Raw genomic sequence first — 8809 nt, 5'->3', positions numbered from 1 at the left:
AAAATTCATGAGGCAGACAAATGCATACAAATACTCTAGTTCCCTGCCCACACGCCCCTAGGTCACCAGGAGGTCAATCCAAATGAAGTGGCGCACAACGTGGCTCGAGGTCTCACGTTCCGGGCCGCGTTAGAAGAAACAGCCACCCGAGTAGACTCTTCCGCGGCTGTATGGGAATGGGATGATCGGCTCACTAAATTCCGTGACATCACTCAGCATTACCGAATGCAAAGGCGGGAGTACCCTCCGCCACACCCCAAGCTAAATCGGGCCCAGTCCGTTCAATGGCGGCAGCTACAAACACGAACATACACGAACCCCGTCATCATGCACCACATATATCCTGAATTATACCCAACTAATCTATGCCAGTATTGTAACATCAGAGCCACGCTTGATCACATCCTATGGGCATGTCCAGCATTAATCAGCAATACTAGGGTCGCGACCTCCAATGAAGGCCTTCGGGGGCGTTGGCGGACTACGCTGCTCAGTTCGGGCCTGGACAAGCAACTCTGGGCGATCCAGCAGGCCGAGGAAGCTGCCAGGAGACACGGTGTCTCCGTTAGCTCCTAGGTGGGAGCCCAGCCCAGCAATCTGCCGGAAATTAATAAAAGTTTTCTTCTTCTTCCACGTAAGCTGACCAGAGAGAACAGACCTTTTCATGTAACCGCCTGCCTCTGTGAGCATTCGACCATTGGCAGGATACAACGTCTTTACAATGCTTACTTTCTGGAGCTCGATGTTTTTCATAGCTCCCAGTCGTTGTTCTGCTCCGAGCTTTGCACTGTACTTACATAGCCTCGTACACTGTTGACATTTTTTTTTCTGCCTGCGCATAGTTTTATATGTGCAATTTTATGTTTTTTATCCCTGATGTTTTATTATGAATGTTTGCCTTTGTTTTTTTTTTTCGTGCGCCAGTACAAAGGCCTCACGGTTGTTCCTGGGCACATTAAATAAACGTTTGATTGATTGATTATAGGCTTTAACCTCCCAAAACCACGATTTGATTATCAGGGACGCCGTAATGAATGAATGAATGATTGAATGAATGAATGAATGAATCAGTATAAACCAGTCGGCAAAATAACAACAAATGAACTTTACGGACAGGCTTTAGAACCGGACTGCTCGCCATCAAGTTGCCAATGGCGTTGGTCAGCGGCGAGTGGCGTCGATGCCTCCCTGCTCTGTGTCTCGTAGCACGTGGGAATCCACGGAAATGAGCAGGCAGACGCGCAGCAAAACAAACACACATCGCCACCGCGGTTGTCTGCCATGCCGTGGTCGCCTACGACCAATCGAGGCTGACCGTGAAGCGACTGCTGCTGAGTTGCTGCAGCGAGAGAGACGTGACGGTAGCCGAGTTGGTCGCGGCCTTCATTATTTGGAAAGGCCAAAACCAAAGCGGAGGGACTGCGGCGTCGACAGCCCGGCCGAGATCGGGAGCGCGTTCGCTCCAACCAACGGCGTGCCCTCGTCGCGACCCTCATTTGTGACCATAACTAACACCTTTACATCCTAAGAAAAAGACATTTTCACAAGTCAAAACACCATTAGCTCTCAGACGCTGCTGTAGGGAAAACATTAACCCTTACGCAAAGTAAAAGGCGATTTTGGGAAGCAAAGCAATCTTACACCCCCACTTTTGCATATTCCTGTTAGGCAACATGTAATTCGCTCGCTTGAAACCGCTTTAGGGGTGCCATGTGGCCTAGTGTACGATTTATGCCGGGCGGATCATTGTAGCTATATATCTTCGTCCAGAAATCAACGACTGGTTTCGCATACCTATAGATTCCACATGTAGATCCCCCAGCTCGTGTTCTAGCTGAAGCTGCAAATGTACAAAATTTTGGATCTTTTGAATGAAATCAAATCGTCTACGTCGGACTGAGGACAATGGTGGGAAAGCATGAAAAGATTTGAAGTGTCGTGGTCGTAAGGACGGCGTCATAAATATTGGCTAAGGTTGGTGCACATTGCTACGTACCCGTGCCATCGCGATCAAGAAGACGAAGAGGACGACAAAACATATTGGCGCGAGCTGTTCGTATCGGCAGCGCTGTTCGCCTAGCCAGTTGTAAACGCATCTATACATATTCAAGTCTCTGTCTTTCCGTTGCTACATTCATAAGCCCCGACAACAGCTGTGTGGCGTGTGCCTCTCCACGACCCATAGAGCAGATGTTTGTCCCACCCCCGACAAACCCAGATGTACCGTATGTGGCATTGCAAGCCCTACGGACAACCATGTACGCGCGCCGAAAATGCTTCAACTGTGGTGGAGAGCACCCCGCCACTGACTCCCGATGTCCAGCACGGCCCTTTAACAAGAGCCACATACACCGACAGAAGAAGAAAATGGCGGCGCAACAAAGTGAGGAGCAGAGAAAGCCCAGCAAAGCGACATCGTTCAACCTTGAGGAAACAAAGACCACCACTGCACCACCTCACCGCTCCTGCACCCGGTCTCGGTCAAAGAGGCACTCCAGGAGCCGAAGCCATTCTCAAGGTCTCGACAGGTCCCGCAGCCGTAGCCATTCCAAGGATCACAAGCGCTCGCGAGGCCGGAGCCATTCTGCCAGCCATATCCACAACCAGCAGCAAGAGGGCAACCAACCTCAGGGTGTACGGGCGACAAGGCTGCTGCAGCAAGGAAAGAAAGGGGCAGTGGGGCCCGCAGGCACTGGTGGCAAAACAACGTCGGTGAGTTGGTCAGCGCAGTTTCCTCCTCTTTCATCTTCCCATCCTTCTCCCGCCTCCACACAACAGTCACAAATCCAAACAGTTCCCGGACAGGCTAACACACCCACTGATACGCCTCCACTTACGCCGGACAAACGGAATGACGACTACTGTGCAAAACAAGGGGTGCGAGAAATGATAGCTGAGACGGGGAGTATTCTAAGAGCAGAAGTGCAGAAAATCAAGGAAGATATAATGGCCGATGTCAAGTACATGGTGCAAGAGGTAATTAAACAGGCCATGAGTGACATGAAGCAATTCATTAGCACCTCCCTCACCCAGCCAGCTGACTCCCTCCCACATGACACAAACTCCGCTCGAGATCCACGAAGGTCACACCCCTATACCCGTCCGGGTCGTTCAAGCACAGTTTCCCTCATCACCGACACACCGAGCAATCATGGCCAGCAAACATAAACTTGTTACGACACCCTTCCGAGTGTGGCAATGGAATTGTAGAGGTTACCGCAAGAAGCGCGGGGCACTTACACAATTCCTATCTACAAAGCCACACCAACCAGATGTGATAGCACTCCAAGAAGTGCACTGCACTCCTACACTTCCTGGTTACAACACATACACAGATAAACACGACACCACCAATCCGCATTTAGCAGCCACCCTCGTATCTAAACACATTGCAGTGGTCGATCACACACTCGACAACTCAAATATTCCACACGTTCTTATAGAGATCTTACCCACATCTCAATCGCAAACCAGCTTGTTCGTACTAAACATCTACAGTGCGCCTAAATCTCGACGGGGCGAATTTGGACACCTTTTTACTGCTGCTTGCAAGCAAGCCAAAAAGTTGATAATTCTCGGAGATTTCAATGCGTACCATCCAGCGTGGGGATACCAAACAGAAACTCCCAAAGGCCGCAGGCTAGCTCACGCTATGACCCTTCATCAATTAACCCTTTTAACAGAACCTGACACACCTACGAGAACAGGCAACAGCGTGAGCAGGGATTCGTGTCCCGACCTAAAAATGGTCAAAGGGTTGACTAAATGCTCATGGATTAATCTGATGGAGACCTTGGGCAGTGACCACAACATTCTAGCCACAGAGGTCGAAGTAGCGCCGACACGTATTCCCTATCGTAAGATCAAAATAACCGATTGGGAGGCATTTCGGCGCAAGAGAACAAACTCCGAACAAAGCGATGCACCGTCCCTATGTGATTGGATTCGAACTCTTCAGGCAGATTTCAAAGCCGTAACCAAACAGCTAACTACGACAACGGAGGTCCCAGAGGTGGATAAACATTTACTTCACCTCTGGGAGGCTAGAAGAGGTCTTACGAAGCGATGGAAGAGGCAGCGGCACAACCGCAAGCTTAAACAAAGGATCGCACGGATTACGGCAGAAGCGGAAATATACGCCGAAACCCTCACGAGAACAGCTGGCACAACTTCTGCGACCGCCTGAATGGCACGCTGAGTACATCTAAAACATGGTCAATCCTCCGAGCATTACTCAACCCAACACATACGAGAACTCAGCACTAATAACACCATCCGTACTATTCTTCACAAAGAACAGATGGATGACGACAACCTCCTGCGAACGCTGCAACAGCGATACATATCTACAGGTCCTCGGCCTGAGTACGAAGACTATCCACACAAGGAAGAAACGGACCTGGATGCAGACATCACAGAGGCAGAAGTGAGGGCAGCCCTGCTAGGCATAAGACGAAACACGACACCGGGAGCAGACGGCATTCATTATGCACTACTACGCAACCTCGATGATAAGGCCATCCATCAACTCACTGACTTCTACAATAAACATTGGAAAGACGGAACACTTCCTCAGGAATGGCGGCACGCCGATATCACATTAATTCCAAAACCTGGCAAACCTTTGTCCCTTCAAAATCTGAGACCCATATCCCTGACATCGTGTGTCGGAAAACTCTTCGAACACATTGTTCTACTGCGCCTGCAAGATTACCTCGAGGCGACCAACTTCTTTCCTACCACCCTATTCGGTTACCGCGCTAATTTGTCGACACAGGACGTACTGCTAGACCTTAAGGAAGTTGTCGTGGATGGCCCAAGTGTGGCTCAAACTAGAGCAATTTTGGCCTTGGACCTTAAGGGGGCATTTGATAATGTCTCACATGACCTTATTTTAAACAACCTTGCCGCCTCCCGATGTGGCAAACGCACCTACGATTATGTACGAGCGTTTTTATCTGACCGCACGGCAACCATTGGCCTTGGGGAACTTTGGTCGGGCACTATAAGGCTTTCCGGCAGAGGCACTCCGCAAGGTTCAGTTTTATCACATACCCTGTTCAACGTGGCCATGGCAAAACTACCACCAATCCTAGACAAAATTCCAAATGTGCAGCATGCGCTCTACGCCGATGACGTCACAGTCTGGGTAAGCAAAGGGTCAGACGGCGCCATTCAAGACGCACTGCAGCACGCTGTCAATGTGGTTCAAGGGTATGCCTTAGCCGGAGGACTCACTTGCGCAGCTGAGAAGTCGGAACTACTGCTGCTGTTTAAACGCCGGAAAAAACCAACATATCACGTTATTGTGCATCTGAATGGAAACCTTATTCCAAGGGTTGATAGACTCCGCATATTAGGACTTCATATACAACACAACGGCAAGGCCACATATACCCTCCAACTACTGCGCAAACAAATCGCCCAAGTGACTCATATGATTAAGCGCATTACCAACCACCGACATGGACTTCTCGAAAAAGATACTCTCCGATTGGTGCAAGCCCTCATCATAAGCAGGTTGACCTACCACCTCCCCTACCACAACCTTACTCAAACCGAGACAAGCCGGATGGACGCCCTTCTCCGCACGGCACTAAAGGCTGCTCTGGGACTGCCCAATCACGCGTCCACGCAGCTCCTTCTACGACTTGAGGTTCACAACACCATACGTGAACTAATTGAAGCACATTTTAACAGCCAAATTGAACGTCTGCAGCGGACAAGACAGGGTTGTCTCATTCTCTCTCGGTTGGGATACAGCGTGCCAAACAAATCGCAACAAGAGCCCAAACATCTTTCACTTGATATCAGGAGGAAAATTCAAGTAGCCCCCATACCCCGCAATATGCACCCTGATCGACATAAAGGCCGGAGACGAGCAAGAGTAAAAGCTCTAATGCGAGTCGTAGGTGACGGCACATCTAACGCACCAGTCCTTTACACTGATGTGGCCCAATATCCACAAAAACGGGCCATGTGTCTGGTCGTAGTGGACAACACCGATTCTGTAACGGTATCGGCTACGCTTAAAACCCTGGACAGCGGCACGGCAGAGGAGCCTGCTATCGCCCTGGCTATTATACACGCTTCCCAATTACCAGCACCGGACGAACCAATTACCGTGGTTACCGATTCACAAACTGCCTGTCGGAACATAGCGAAAGGAATGGTCACACCCTACACACACCGTATCCTGACATCAATACACCCCACTTTGTTACACAGGGTGCGTATCGTCTGGACACCTGGACACGCCTCTCTCCATGGCAATGAACGCGCTAATGCGGTAGCTCGAGAGCTCACAAACCGGGCGCCATCGGAAGAGCCTGTCCAACCCAGACGATGCATCAACAGCACCACTCAACTACACTGAAACGCTACAACACTACCGACAAAGCCACATGTACTTCCCACCACCACACAAATCACTCAACCGAGAAAACGCTGAAGCTGCCTGGCGGCAGCTTCAGACTAATTCGTTCCCTTGCCTTTACATCCTTCATCTCTTCCACCCCACACAATATCCCTCATACTGTCCCTATTGTGGAGCGAAGCCCACGGTGTATCACTGCACCTGGGAATGTCCACAACCACCGGGCTGCCGCCCTATTCCTTCACCCTCACAATCCTCTTGAGAGACTGCGCTGACCAGCTCAGAGCCGCAGGAGCAGCGTCGGCTGATCCAGCGGGCACGTTGTGTGGCGCGAGCCAACGGGGCTCTGAACTAAGGGCTCCACCCAACGAGGATAATCCTTGAGGCCTTCACAAATGAAAAGTATTCTCTCTCTCTCTCTCTCTGTCTTTCCCGTAACAACATTATGAGCTACACACATTTCCATCCACTTTTTACAAAATCTACACAAATGTGGCTAAGCTATACAAATGTGGTTAAAAGGTAGCCATTGCCAAGCCATATTTTCTTCCCGCTAACAGCCTGACAAATTAGTCCATTTGGCGCAAAGCGGCCAAACCTGGCCACACCACCGCTAAGCCGTTCTCCAAACCTGGGCTGCAGAAATAGCCTCTTTTCGTCACCTCAACCTCTCCTCCTCATTCTGAAGCGTCTTTATGATGTTTCGAGACCACTCCTCGTTTCTTGTTCACATAAATACTGAACAAGTGGGGCCGTGCTTTATATGTGTATGTATATGTGTATATGTGTATGTATGTATGTGAATGGCGCAACGATCGGGTCAATATATATAGTATACTTCCACGGGTCCGATTGACTGTAAGAGGCGCCGACTGGATTATGAATGATTCTGAAAGATTGTGGGATGACAGGAATTTTAGTCTGTCGATGACAGTCGCATAATTCCGATCAGTGTTGTGAACTTCGTTAACGTGATGTTCAGCCAGTGGGTTGTAGGCGGTGTGTTCCTTATGTGAGCTTCACCTTTGAGACGAAGCTAGGGCAGGAGCTATTTCAAATGCCGCACAGCACGAGAAACATGCGTTGAAAAGGCTTCAACGCAACGAAAAAACTGGTATACTACCCGCCGATTGTGGTAACACAGCGGTTGTGCTGGCAAGGGCGACTGAGAGCAAAAATCTTAACTCTGCTTCAACACGCGACCACCCACGTCATCAAAGAATGAATTAGCAGCGCAAACACGGGATGAAGAAAGCAAAACACAAGGATGGGCGCTAACTGCCCAGTGATTATCTATTGAAATAAACAAGACTATATGTATATTCTCAGTTTCGTCAAAAAGTAAATCAGGAAATCCTGTTTTCCTTTCTTCCTTTCGGGCTTCCTTCTTTGTGCTTCACCGTCCCGCTGCAAGCATCGAGCTGCTTGTCGTTCTTCGTGTCACATTCCAATTTCCGGAATGCTATCGCATTCATTGATTCGCTCTTGCCTCGAATCTGTGACTTCTCCTTACCTGCACCCCCCCGCTCCCCGCCATGTCGGCTTCATGCAACTGGGCCCTCCGCCTCAAAAGGTTGCCGACCCCAGCATAAGAGGATGAGGCGAGGAGGGAGGACATTGAGCCAGTCCTCATTTTTCCCCTCAACCGCCATTATCATATGGTGCTTGAATATTTTAAACGAGTTAAAGGGACACTAAAGAGAAACAATGAATTGGTTTAGATTGATAAAGTGTGCTCAGAGAACTCTTGTGTAGTTTATTTCACCACCATAGGTTTATTGTCAGAGGAGAAAACCATGTTCAAAGTCTCATTTTTAAATTTCGCGCCGAACTTTGTAATTCATGACGTAAAAAACTTCAAAGAGCATTTAACGTATTTTGGCGCCACTGGCTCGACGAAATTTCCACAAACTCGTTATGTCAAGTCTCTGGCCCCCTCTGAGGACAATGTACTTCGATTTAACCGATTAGGAATTACGTAGGCCCAAGCAGGCGCCGTCAAAAATATGTGACGTCACGGCAAATGGTGCGGTATTCCAAGGTGGCGTCGCCACCTGTATTTTCTTTTTGAGCGTGTTATCGCTTATTAAGCGTCTTCGCGCAGAAAGCGTGGTGTTTTTGGCATCGTGGGAGGCTACTTTACTAATGCGAGAAAAATCGTTTTGCTCTTTAGTGTCCCTTTAAGAATGCGCACACGTCTTTGCCCATATCAGACAAGTGGGTAGTCTAGTCTGTCACTCCCTCGACAGTCAGCTATACATTTAGAGAAAATGCGAGGTCACAAGAGACGATTTTGGTGGCGTAGTTGTCCGCTGCCGCCTGTCTCTATAACCGCTATGGCGCACAATGAGAAAAAAAAAACGCCTTGGTCTAGCGGGATGCGAACCCCGGCCTTATGCGTGGCAGTCGAGTATTCTACCACAGAGACACGCA

Source organism: Rhipicephalus sanguineus, chromosome 6 (assembly GCF_013339695.2).
Source record: "Rhipicephalus sanguineus isolate Rsan-2018 chromosome 6, BIME_Rsan_1.4, whole genome shotgun sequence".
In the NCBI taxonomy this organism is placed as follows: domain Eukaryota; kingdom Metazoa; phylum Arthropoda; class Arachnida; order Ixodida; family Ixodidae; genus Rhipicephalus; species Rhipicephalus sanguineus.
Note: the sequence above shows the minus strand (reverse complement) of the source record.